General features: G+C 49.8%; 1 pseudogene across 1 annotated transcript in view; it reads left to right on the plus strand.

Annotated features, from left to right (window-relative positions):
- The window catches only part of LOC311238544 (crystallin J1B-like), a 24,351-nt pseudogene extending 14,229 nt beyond the window's left edge, over window positions 1–10,122 (plus strand). Inside the window, exons 9-10 of the transcript XR_014621091.1 lie at window positions 1,935–2,074; window positions 9,430–10,122. The product of XR_014621091.1 is annotated as a crystallin J1B-like (transcript). The remainder of the gene's footprint in view (window positions 1–1,934; window positions 2,075–9,429) is intronic.
- Window positions 10,123–10,390: the final 268 nt, after the last annotated feature.

Consider the following 10,390-nt stretch of genomic DNA (forward strand, 5'->3'; position numbering starts at 1 on the left):
AGTGTGGCAACAGGCCTGCTAGAGAGGAGCCGCTCCCCGGATAGACTGAACTGAAAGTTAATCGGACCCGTCCCTGCCGCATGAAGCTCTGTTGTTCGCGATTAAATGTGACACAGCAAAGCCGGTTCATGCAGACGACTCGAGTGGCGCTGCATCGCCGTGCCAGGTGCTGTGTCATCTGTGTCATCTGACATCACCCGATAGGGCGGTCTGTTCGAACTGCCTCATCATCTGTTGCTGCAGCTTTGCCCGTACGTTTTCTATAATCTTTTTTGCTCCCACCATCACCCCAGCATCCACCCGTGGGTTCTGTTTTCTCTTAAAGGAACATGCCAACATTTTGGGAAATTGGCATATCGTCTTCTCCAGAGAGAGACAAAAAGATAGATACCAGTTTCCTCTCTGTGCTTTCAGTAGAAAGCTATCTGGCTGCACGTTGGACCTAGCTATCTATCTATCTTCTTGTCTCTCTCTGGAGAAGGCGATAAGCTAATTTCCCAAAATGTTGGCGTGTTCCTTTAAGGTTCCGCTCGGGAGCTGTTTTCATCTTATTGATCTCCGATTGGCTGGCTTTTAGTTCACACTCAGCAGGAAAGGATATGATATCAGAGCCTGTAGACACCAAAAGCCAAAGAAATTACACGACCTGGCTTAAAATTGTGTCGCTGTTAACACATGTTGTTATGTGTCTGTGTGTGTTCATTCATGGATAAAACATCTTGTGTTGTGTGACTGTCAATCCATTTTTGTTTTACATTCCTTCTCAGAATAGATTAGATTCTGATTTATTGTCATTATACAGTACAGTACAACGAAAAGAAGTCGCCATCTAACCAGAGTGCAAATATAACAGTAAAGTGCAATAGCAATATACACTGTACAAGTGATTAAACTGGAGTATATAAATGAGTACTACTAAGTAATAATGATAATCAGATATATGTATTAGTAGTGTTATAGTATTATGTACAGTGATACAGGTATAAAAACACTATGGTAGTAAGTTAAACTGGCCAGTGGTATAACTAGTCTAAAGAGTAGATAAGGGGTATGAGTAGGCAAGGGATGTATACAGATATAAATATAGTATACAGGTATGTAAAAAGCATTATATGCAGGTATATTCAAATAATGTGGATAAATATATATACAGTAAATATGAATATATATAAATGTGTATAAATATGGTATATACAGCATTATTGTACATGCTATCATAGTCATCTTACGATGGAGGTAGGTAGAATACAGTTTTGCAGAAAGGGAAAGGTATGGAGGAGGCAGAGACAAGGATTGAAGCTTGGAGAGGGAGTTTACTGTAGAATCCAGTGCAATACAAAGAACAAACAGAAACTACTAAACAACCTACTCAACAAAACAACAACACTAACACTTACTATAGGATGACAGCACAATACGGCGTGGACAGGAAAACGGGGAAGGAGACAGGAGGAATGTCGCCACAAGGAAGGGAGGACAGACAGACACCTAAATACCCTGACTAATTAACAAACAGAAACACCTGGTCAACACAGAAACACAACAACCTAGACACCAGTCAATGACAAACACAAAAGCAACTCATGACAACCCAACAGTCAACAGGGAAAGTCAACAACAGTACACACCATGACACCACATTAATCATACTATTAATTATTGTTAACACAGTAGTCAGGATGTCCAGTGTACTGGAGCGCACCGTCTGCGGATGGCCACCAGAGGGTAGGAGACCAATGTTAGGCAGAGAGCCAATGTTGGGTGGAGGGCATTGCCCACCGTTAGGTGGAGGGCACTGCCCAATGTTACCATCCTGCCCAGTCCAGCCAGGACCGGGCCTAGGATCGTGACAGTCATCTCCTCTTCCAGTTCACTCGTTGTCTGACTGAAATGTTTTCTTGTGGTTCCCACACCACCTCGGGGGGGTGGTCCAGTGCTGCCCGCTGCATTCCAGGGAGCGCTCCACGCGGTTCTGACGCTGACCGGGCTGGACGAGGCGGTCAGGACCACCATGCGCTGCGGGGGATGCACTGCCAGTCGAGCCTCCTTCATAGGAGCCTGTTTCGGGGCACAGGTAATGGGGAGTGTGAGGCTCACCGGTGTGACAGACTAGAGACACAGTGTTAAGTTAAGTTAAGTTAAAAGAACACGCCAACATTTTGGGGAAATTAGCTTACCGTCTTCTCCAGAGAGAGACAAGAAGATAGATACCAGTTTCCTGCATTCAGTAGAAAGCTATATGGCTGCACGTTAGCCTAGCTTAGCACAATGAATGGAAGCAATGTGCTAAGCTAGGCTAACGTGCAGCCAGATAGCTTTCTACTGAACGCACAGAGAGGAAACTGGTATCTATCGTCTTATCTCTCTCTGGAAAAGACGGTAAGCTAATTTCCCAAAATGTTGGCGTGTGCCCTTAAATGCTCCGGGTCAGACCAGAAACAAAGAAGCTGTGGAATATGCCACACGTTTGTTTGTCTTACCTTGTGCTTTCATTCCTTATTGTTCATTTGATTTTCTTCCTCTTCTGTTTTACCTATTTATATATTATTTGCATTGCCATGTGCTGTCGTCGACAATGATACTTGTTCTGAAGGTCCAGATTAACACTGAAAGTCTGCGTTTATTTTTTTGTATAACTTATATATTGTTTATATATATAAGATATATATCTTTACGCCATCTGTTTGCATAACAGTATTCTTCGCTCGCCTTATTGACTCCCATTCTGAACGACTAGGCGCCAGAGACGCGCACCCTAGACATGGTTTCTAGACATGTTCAGACATGTTCAGACAAGCCCAGAGCGGGCGCATTGATTCTGTACAGGTGAACAGGCTGAGCCCAATAGGGACCAGATTGAGTATATTGTGTAGACGGTGCAAGCAGCAGCAGCGGCAGTAGCATTACAGGAAAACTAGCCGAGCGAGAGTGTAAGACGTCCGGTACAGTTGTACACAGACCGACAGCGGTGTATCGTTACAGAGAGCTAATGGCTACTTAGATACAACTATAATATTGTCGAGCCATTATTGGCGCAGTATAGTGACTTGTGTAAGCGAAGTAACGTGGAGAAACGTATAGTTAAACCCAGCGGCGTTTGGATATAACTACTCATTGGAGACCGTCTGTGGGTTAGCTTCACGTACAAACGAAGCTAACTAGCTACCATCTATGCCAACGGGCTTTTGGATTAATAGCTATTAACCCTGCCATCTGGCGCTAGGATTACAAGGACCGGTTCCGTACGAGACCCCTTCTTCCAGCGGCGACAGGATTATCCGACCAGTCTACAGTTCCTCCGGAGCAGGAGCTCTAGAGAGAAACCATCGTCTCCAGCCACCATTTGCTTTTCCCTGTATCGTCTCGATTCGTCTCACTCCCTTCAGAGCTCCGGTCGAGTATCCGTAGTCTAGGAACCATTCGTAACCGCTGACTTTGTTGCACTGACATTCTATTATTAAAGGAGAACCGTAATCAATAATATGTATGTTGCTATGACTATTAAAATGCTGTTAACTTGGTATCCCTGTCCCCGCGCAGTCAATTGAGTGTCCGCCATTTTGTCTAACTGTACTGTCTGGCTATTAATATTCTTTAGTAGTGGTTTAATCTAAACAATCTTTAATACAGTCAGGGTTGTGTAGCCCCTTAGCTACAATTGGTCCTTCGAGCCGGAGGGTATCAGTAATAATAATCATATTAGTAATAATATGGCCAGCGGCGGACACTCTCCAATCGGCTCTCCCCCATTAGAGCGCCCTAGGCTCCAGCGTCAGCCCCCTCCCCACTTGGAGAACTACGCTGTAGAGCTACCTCCTAGCTTATCTATGAGGACGTTAAGCAAGGATAACATTAGTAGCTCAAGTATGCCCAACCTTATCGACCTGTCAACCCCAGAGGTAGAGACCCAAGCTAGTTTAAGTGAAACTGACTTAGCTCACGGGGGGGGACAAGCGGGACATGACTTGACTATGCCCATAGAACACCACGCCCCCGAGGTGGACCTCGGAGCGCATGAACCCATAGAACACCGCGCCCCCGAGATGGACCTCGGAGCGCAAGAAGGTAAAGAATGCGCCCCCGAGATGGACCTCGGCGCGCACCAGGATAAAGAATGCACCCCCGAGATGGACCTCGGAGCGCACCAGAGTAAAGAGCACCGCACCCCCGAGATGGACCTCGGAGCGCGGCAGAAGACAAAGTACAGCGCCCCCGAGATGGACCTCGGAGTGCGTAAGGAGACCAGGTCACCGCCAAGCCCTGCCAACTCCAAATCACCATCATCAGCGTCATCCCCAAGCGAGGCCGACCAGAGGCTAGCTCAAGTCCTGATCGCCATGCTAACCGCTTCAGCGGAAAGAGATTGCCTCCAGGCGCAACAAGAGAGTGAGCGTGACCGCATCCAGGGTGAGCGTGACCGCCTCCAGGCGCAACAAGAAAGTGAGCGTGAACATTCCAGAGTGGAAGAGAGACGCCTCCAGGCGCAATGAGCGAGTGAGCGCGAACATCTCAGACTGGAAGAGAGTCGCCTCCAGGCTGACGCCGCGATACATCTCAGACTGGAAGAGAGGCGCCTCCAGGCTCAAGAAACCATGGAGCGAGACCGCGCCAATGCGCAGCGCGAGGCGGAACGAGACCGTCTACAAGCACAAATGATGGAGCAAGCGCTCCAGAGGGTGACACCCCACACTTCCACCCGGAGCTCCCGGAGATCATCACGACAAGTGTCGAGGGCACCCTCCCCTCCCTGACAAAGCTACACAGGACCCCGCCTACGGGAAGAACCTGCTTACGTCGCAGAGCAGCTAGCCGAGCGACTACAAAGCCTGACGGAGGATGAGGGAGGACAGAAAGCCCACCCGCACTACCCCACCTCAGACCAGGAGGCTCAGCGCAGCCCCGGTCTTAGTCCCGACACGCTGCGTTATGAACCCCCAACACGTCCCAGTGGGGAGTTCGATCACCAGACGGCACCAAGGAATAGTGCCTGGAAACCCAGCCCCTGGTTCCCGCCCAGCACGAACCAACGACCCAACGTACAGGGAGACTCGCCACGGATGCCTCTCCCCCCACGTGCGTCAGTGTCGCAGCCCTCCATGGCACACTACATTGGGACACCCACATTCCCAGACTTCACAAGAGAAGACCGAGCGCAGTATACCGAGCTGCGTATGTGCCTAGAGACAATTATGTCCGGAGTACAGGACGAGTCATACAAGTATGCCATTCTCCTTAAGCACCTCAAGGTAACTAGAGCGCACAACATAGCGCTGGCATACTCCAATTCACAAACTCCCTATTCTGACGCCCTGGTTGCCCTTGACGCACGTTACGGACGTACATGGGACTATGTCATTCAGGAGATACGTGAGATTGAACGTCTCCCCCCGGCTAGAGACAACCGAGCCCTGGACGACCTATCCGTCAAGGTACAGTCCCTAGTAGGGATGCTCGGGTCCCAACGAGACCAGGGGATGTACGAGTTGTACGCCAACTCCAACGTGGAGCGCATATTGGAGAAGCTCCCCCCATTCCGCCAAGAACGCTTTCGGCGGCAACGAAACTACCGTGACCCGAATGGCCCAGAACAGTCACTGCTGGATCTCGCTGACTTCCTAGCCAGGGAGGTTAGCAGCCTAAGAATTGACACCTTCGCATGGGGTGGCTCGAACATTAAAGAGGGACCGAGGAGGTTTAAAGACCAAAGCAGGCCCATCACAGTGATGCACCAGGCCGAGTCGGTGTCACGGCAGACGAGTCACAACTCCCCCGCCAAGGAGAAATGGAAGATTGCCTGTCAATACTGCGACAGTGAACACTGGCTGTCACAGTGCGACGCATTCAAGAGACTGACCACCGCCGAAGTAAGTCAGTGGATTAAAGATAACCGCCGCTGCTTCCGCTGCGCGCGCGGCCACATGGCAGCAGAATGCCGCCTTAAGAAGAAGTGTGGCAAGTGTGACGGCGCTCACCTCGAAGCACTGCACGAGAGCAACAAGCGCCCACCAGAAGACCAAAATAGGCCCATCACAGTGATGTACCAGGCCGAGTCGGTGTCACAACAGAAGAGTCACAACCCCCCCGCCAAAGAGGAATGGAAAATGGAGGTTCCAGAATTCAAGATCACATGTAGTTACTGCCACAGCGGACACTGGCGGTCGCGGTGCGGCGCATACAAGAAACTGACCCCCGCCGAAATGAATCAGTGGGGTAAGGCTAACAAGCAGGACGCCGCTTACTGCGAATCACTGCGCGAGGCCCACAAGCGAAGATTAGCTCTACAAAGCAACTCGGGAACAGAAGTGCTCCACATCGACCCAGCGAATCGTGGGAGCCCCAGAGTGCTCCTCAAGGTAGTACGAGTACTCCTCAGCCACGGGGACAAGGTACTCAACACCTACGCCGTCCTCGACGACGGGTCGGAGAAGACACTCCTCCTCGCCTCTGCCGCGACCCAGTTGGACCTGCGGGGACCAGAGGAGACCATGACCCTCCGTACCATTCGTCAAGATTTACAGACAATCAAAGGTGAAAACGTCTCGTTCACCATTGCAGCGATCGACCAGCCTGAGAAGCGGTACAGCATCAGCAAGGCGCTCATGAGCTACGACATAGGTTTGTCACGCTACGATTACCCCATCCCACAGCTGAGGGAAAAGTATGACCACCTACGCCAACTGCCCATACCACTCATCAGCGGAGCTACACCGACCCTACTCATTGGCTCCGACCACGCGGACCTCATTGTCCCAACCAAGGCGGCCCACATCGGACCCAAAGGATGCCCAGCCGCGGTTAAGACCCGACTGGGGTGGACGCTCCAGGGCCCCCTCTTCGGACCTGCCAGCCGACCAACGTCCACACGCTGCCTTTACACCAAGGTGAGCGACACAGACAACACTCTCCTACAGCACGTTGAGAGGCTATGGACACTAGACGCGCTGCCATTCAAGACCGAACGCAAGATGGTTCGGTCCAAAGAGGTATGCCATCGCTCTACTAGATCAGAAGACTACGAGAGTCGAGGTCGACGGAGTGTTCAGATACGCAACCCCACTCTTGAGGCGGGACGGGATGCCCACTCTGCATGTGCCTAAGGGAGCGATGCACCACTGCCTACAGAGCGTATCGACGCCAGAAGAAGCAGAGAGCATCCTACTGAAGCTACGGACTTCATTAGCCAACGTGGATTCGACCTCCGACAGTGGGCCAGTAGCGACCCTCAAGTTCTCCGGCACCTCCCTCCAGAGACCAAGGCCGCGAGCAGCGAGACCTGGATGGCGCACACCCCAGGCGAAGCGCAAGAGATGACCCTGGGCCTCGTCTGGCACTTCAAGACGGACTCGCTTCACTACCGACACACACCTCTGAGGACGGATCAGGAGACGTCCATGACTAGACTGACCACTCGGCGGAGTGTGTACCGAACACTCGCCAGCCAGTACGACCCAATGGGGTGTATCCTCCCCTACACCACCCGGGCGAAGATGCTGGTGAGAGAACTGTGGGCCAAGGAGCAGGGCTGGGAAGACCCCATACCCGAGCACCTAGCTACCACATGGAGAGAGTGGGAGGATGAACTTGTCTTACTCCGCGAGGTGGCCATCCCGCGGAGTTACTTCCCCCCTACCGTGCGACTGGAGAAGTGTCAGGCAGACCTGCACGTCTTCAGCGACGCCTCAGAAGTGGCGTACGGATCAGTGGCCTACCTGAGGGCTCAAGAAGAGGGAGTTCTGAACTCCAAGCCCCTCGGCTACGTTCCAAGCGACGTAGCTGACATAGAACCCATCACCCCAAACTACCTCTTGATGGGGCGGCCGGACCCTGCCCTTTCTCAGACGGTGTGCGGACAGGACGGGATGAACGGACGGAGAATGTGGAGATACAGCCAAGTACTGACCGACCAGTCTTGGGCCCGCTTCCTCCTACGCTACCTACCCTCCCTTCCAGCCCGTCAGAACTGGGTTAAAGACAGGGACAACCTGACCGTGGGTACCGTCGTGATGATAATAGACCAGTCACTACCCCGAGCTACGTGGCCAGCCGGCCGTGTGAGCAGAGTGATTACTGGTTCAGATGGGAAGGTCAGAGCGGCAGAAGTCATCGTCCAAGGGCGGACTTATAACAGACCAGTAGCTAAGTTGATAGAGCCCCCTGACGACGACGATAACCCACTGACCTTATAGATTATTTCCAACTCCCCATAGCACATTATGGAGAAGTTGACTTGACCATTAATATTAATCTGTGCCCCACATTTATTTACTAATTAGGTTCGGACTAATTAGGGGGCGGCTGTTCTGAAGGTCCAGATTAACACTGAATGTCTGCGTTTATTATTTTGTATAACTTATATATTGTTTATATATATAAGATATATATCTTTACGCCATCTGTTTGCATAACAGTATTCTTCGCTCGCCTTATTGGGTCCCATTCTGAACGACTAGGCGCCAGAGACGCGCCCCCTAGACATGGTTTCTAGACATGTTCAGACATGTTCAGACAAGCCCAGAGCGGGCGCATTGATTCTGTACAGGTGAACAGGCTGAGCCCAATAGGGACCAGATTGAGTATATTGTGTAGACGGTGCAAGCAGCAGCAGCGGCAGTAGCATTACAGGAAAACTAGCCGAGCGAGAGTGTAAGACGTCCGGTACAGTTGTACACAGACCGACAGCGGTGTATCGTTACAGAGAGCTAATGGCTACTTAGATACAACTATAATATTGTCGAGCCATTATTGGCGCAGTATAGTGACTTGTGTAAGCGAAGTAACGTGGAGAAACGTATAGTTAAACCCAGCGGCGTTTGGATATAACTACTCATTGGAGACCGTCTGCGGGTTAGCTTCACGTACAAACGAAGCTAACTAGCTACCATCTATGCCAACAGGCTTTTGGATTAATAGCTATTAACCCTGCCATCGGGCGCTAGGATTACAAGGACCGGTTCCGTACGAGACCCCTTCTTCCAGCGGCGACAGGATTATCCGACCAGTCTACAGTTCCTCCGGAGCAGGAGCTCTAGAGAGAAACCATCGTCTCCAGCCACCATTTGCTTTTCCCTGTATCGTCTCGATTCGTCTCACTCCCTTCAGAGCTCCGGTCGAGTATCCGTAGTCTAGGAACCATTCGTAACCGCTGACTTTGTTGCACTGACATTCTATTATTAAAGGAGAACCGTAATCAATAATATGTATGTTGCTATGACTATTAAAATGCTGTTAACTTGGTATCCCTGTCCCCGCACAGTCAATTGAGTGTCCGCCATTTTGTCTAACTGTACTGTCTGGCTATTAATATTCTTTAGTAGTGGTTTAATCTAAACAATCCTTAATACAGTCAGGGTTGTGTAGCCCCTTAGCTACAATACTATTTCCCCTACAGTATAAAGACCATAAAATTAATGTCTTCTTTTTTTCTGTCAGATGGGCCTACAGGGAGTTCCAGAGTCTTGGAGGAACAGGACCCTCAGATATCCTGTCCTGCTGGAACTGGCCCAGAAGGTGGTCGACATGCAGCAAGCCTAGTTCCAGCTCTATATCTTGCATATGACCAATTATATAATTATTAAATAATATCTAATTATAATTATTCGTTGAAAGACCATCTGAAGTTGCAGTTGTACTTTGTGACGGCAAATTCATGACAGTTGCATTCTAAAGCCTTGCGCTGAATGACACTTGAGCCTCCTTGTCCTGTCAGAGCTGCATCATGTAACACAATACAGTATGGCTGTGTGTGTGCGTGGGTGTGTGCGTGTGTGCTTGGCCCCGATACATTTGATTCCCTGTTTATGTAATATAATTTGTGGAACCAAATAAAGTATTAAAATGTGTGTGTGTGTGTGTGTGTGTGTGTGTGTGTGTGTGTGTGTGTGTGTGTGTGTGTGTGTGTGTGTGTGTGTGTGTGTGTGTGTGTGTGTGTGTGTGTGTGTGTGTGTGTGTGTGTGTGTGTGTGTGTGTGTGTGTGTGTGTGTGTGTGTGTGTGTGTGTGTGTGTGTGTGTGTGTGCGTGTGTTTGTGTGTGTATGTGAAATAGTCAACTTAGGACACATGATGAAGAATAAAAATAAAACTGAGCTGTTAAGTTATCAACATAAGTAGGAAATAAAGAATATATGACATCATCAACCGGTTTACCAATTGATACTTTGTTTACAGTTCTGAGCTACCACCAAACAAGATCTCAGTAGATGTCCTGAATAAATAACTATATGCCCCACGTTCCAAAACCAACAGACGAGAGGAAAGGTGATCATATACAAAACAAACGCACACACACAATAGCTTTTTTGCACACCCATTGTCATGCACCCTTTTAGCCAATTGGAAAGAACACACACACACACACACACACACACACACACACACACACACACACACACACA

This window comes from Notolepis coatsorum, assembly GCF_963971535.1.
Source record: "Notolepis coatsorum genome assembly, chromosome: 12".
NCBI classification, from domain to species: Eukaryota; Metazoa; Chordata; class Actinopteri; order Aulopiformes; family Paralepididae; genus Notolepis; species Notolepis coatsorum.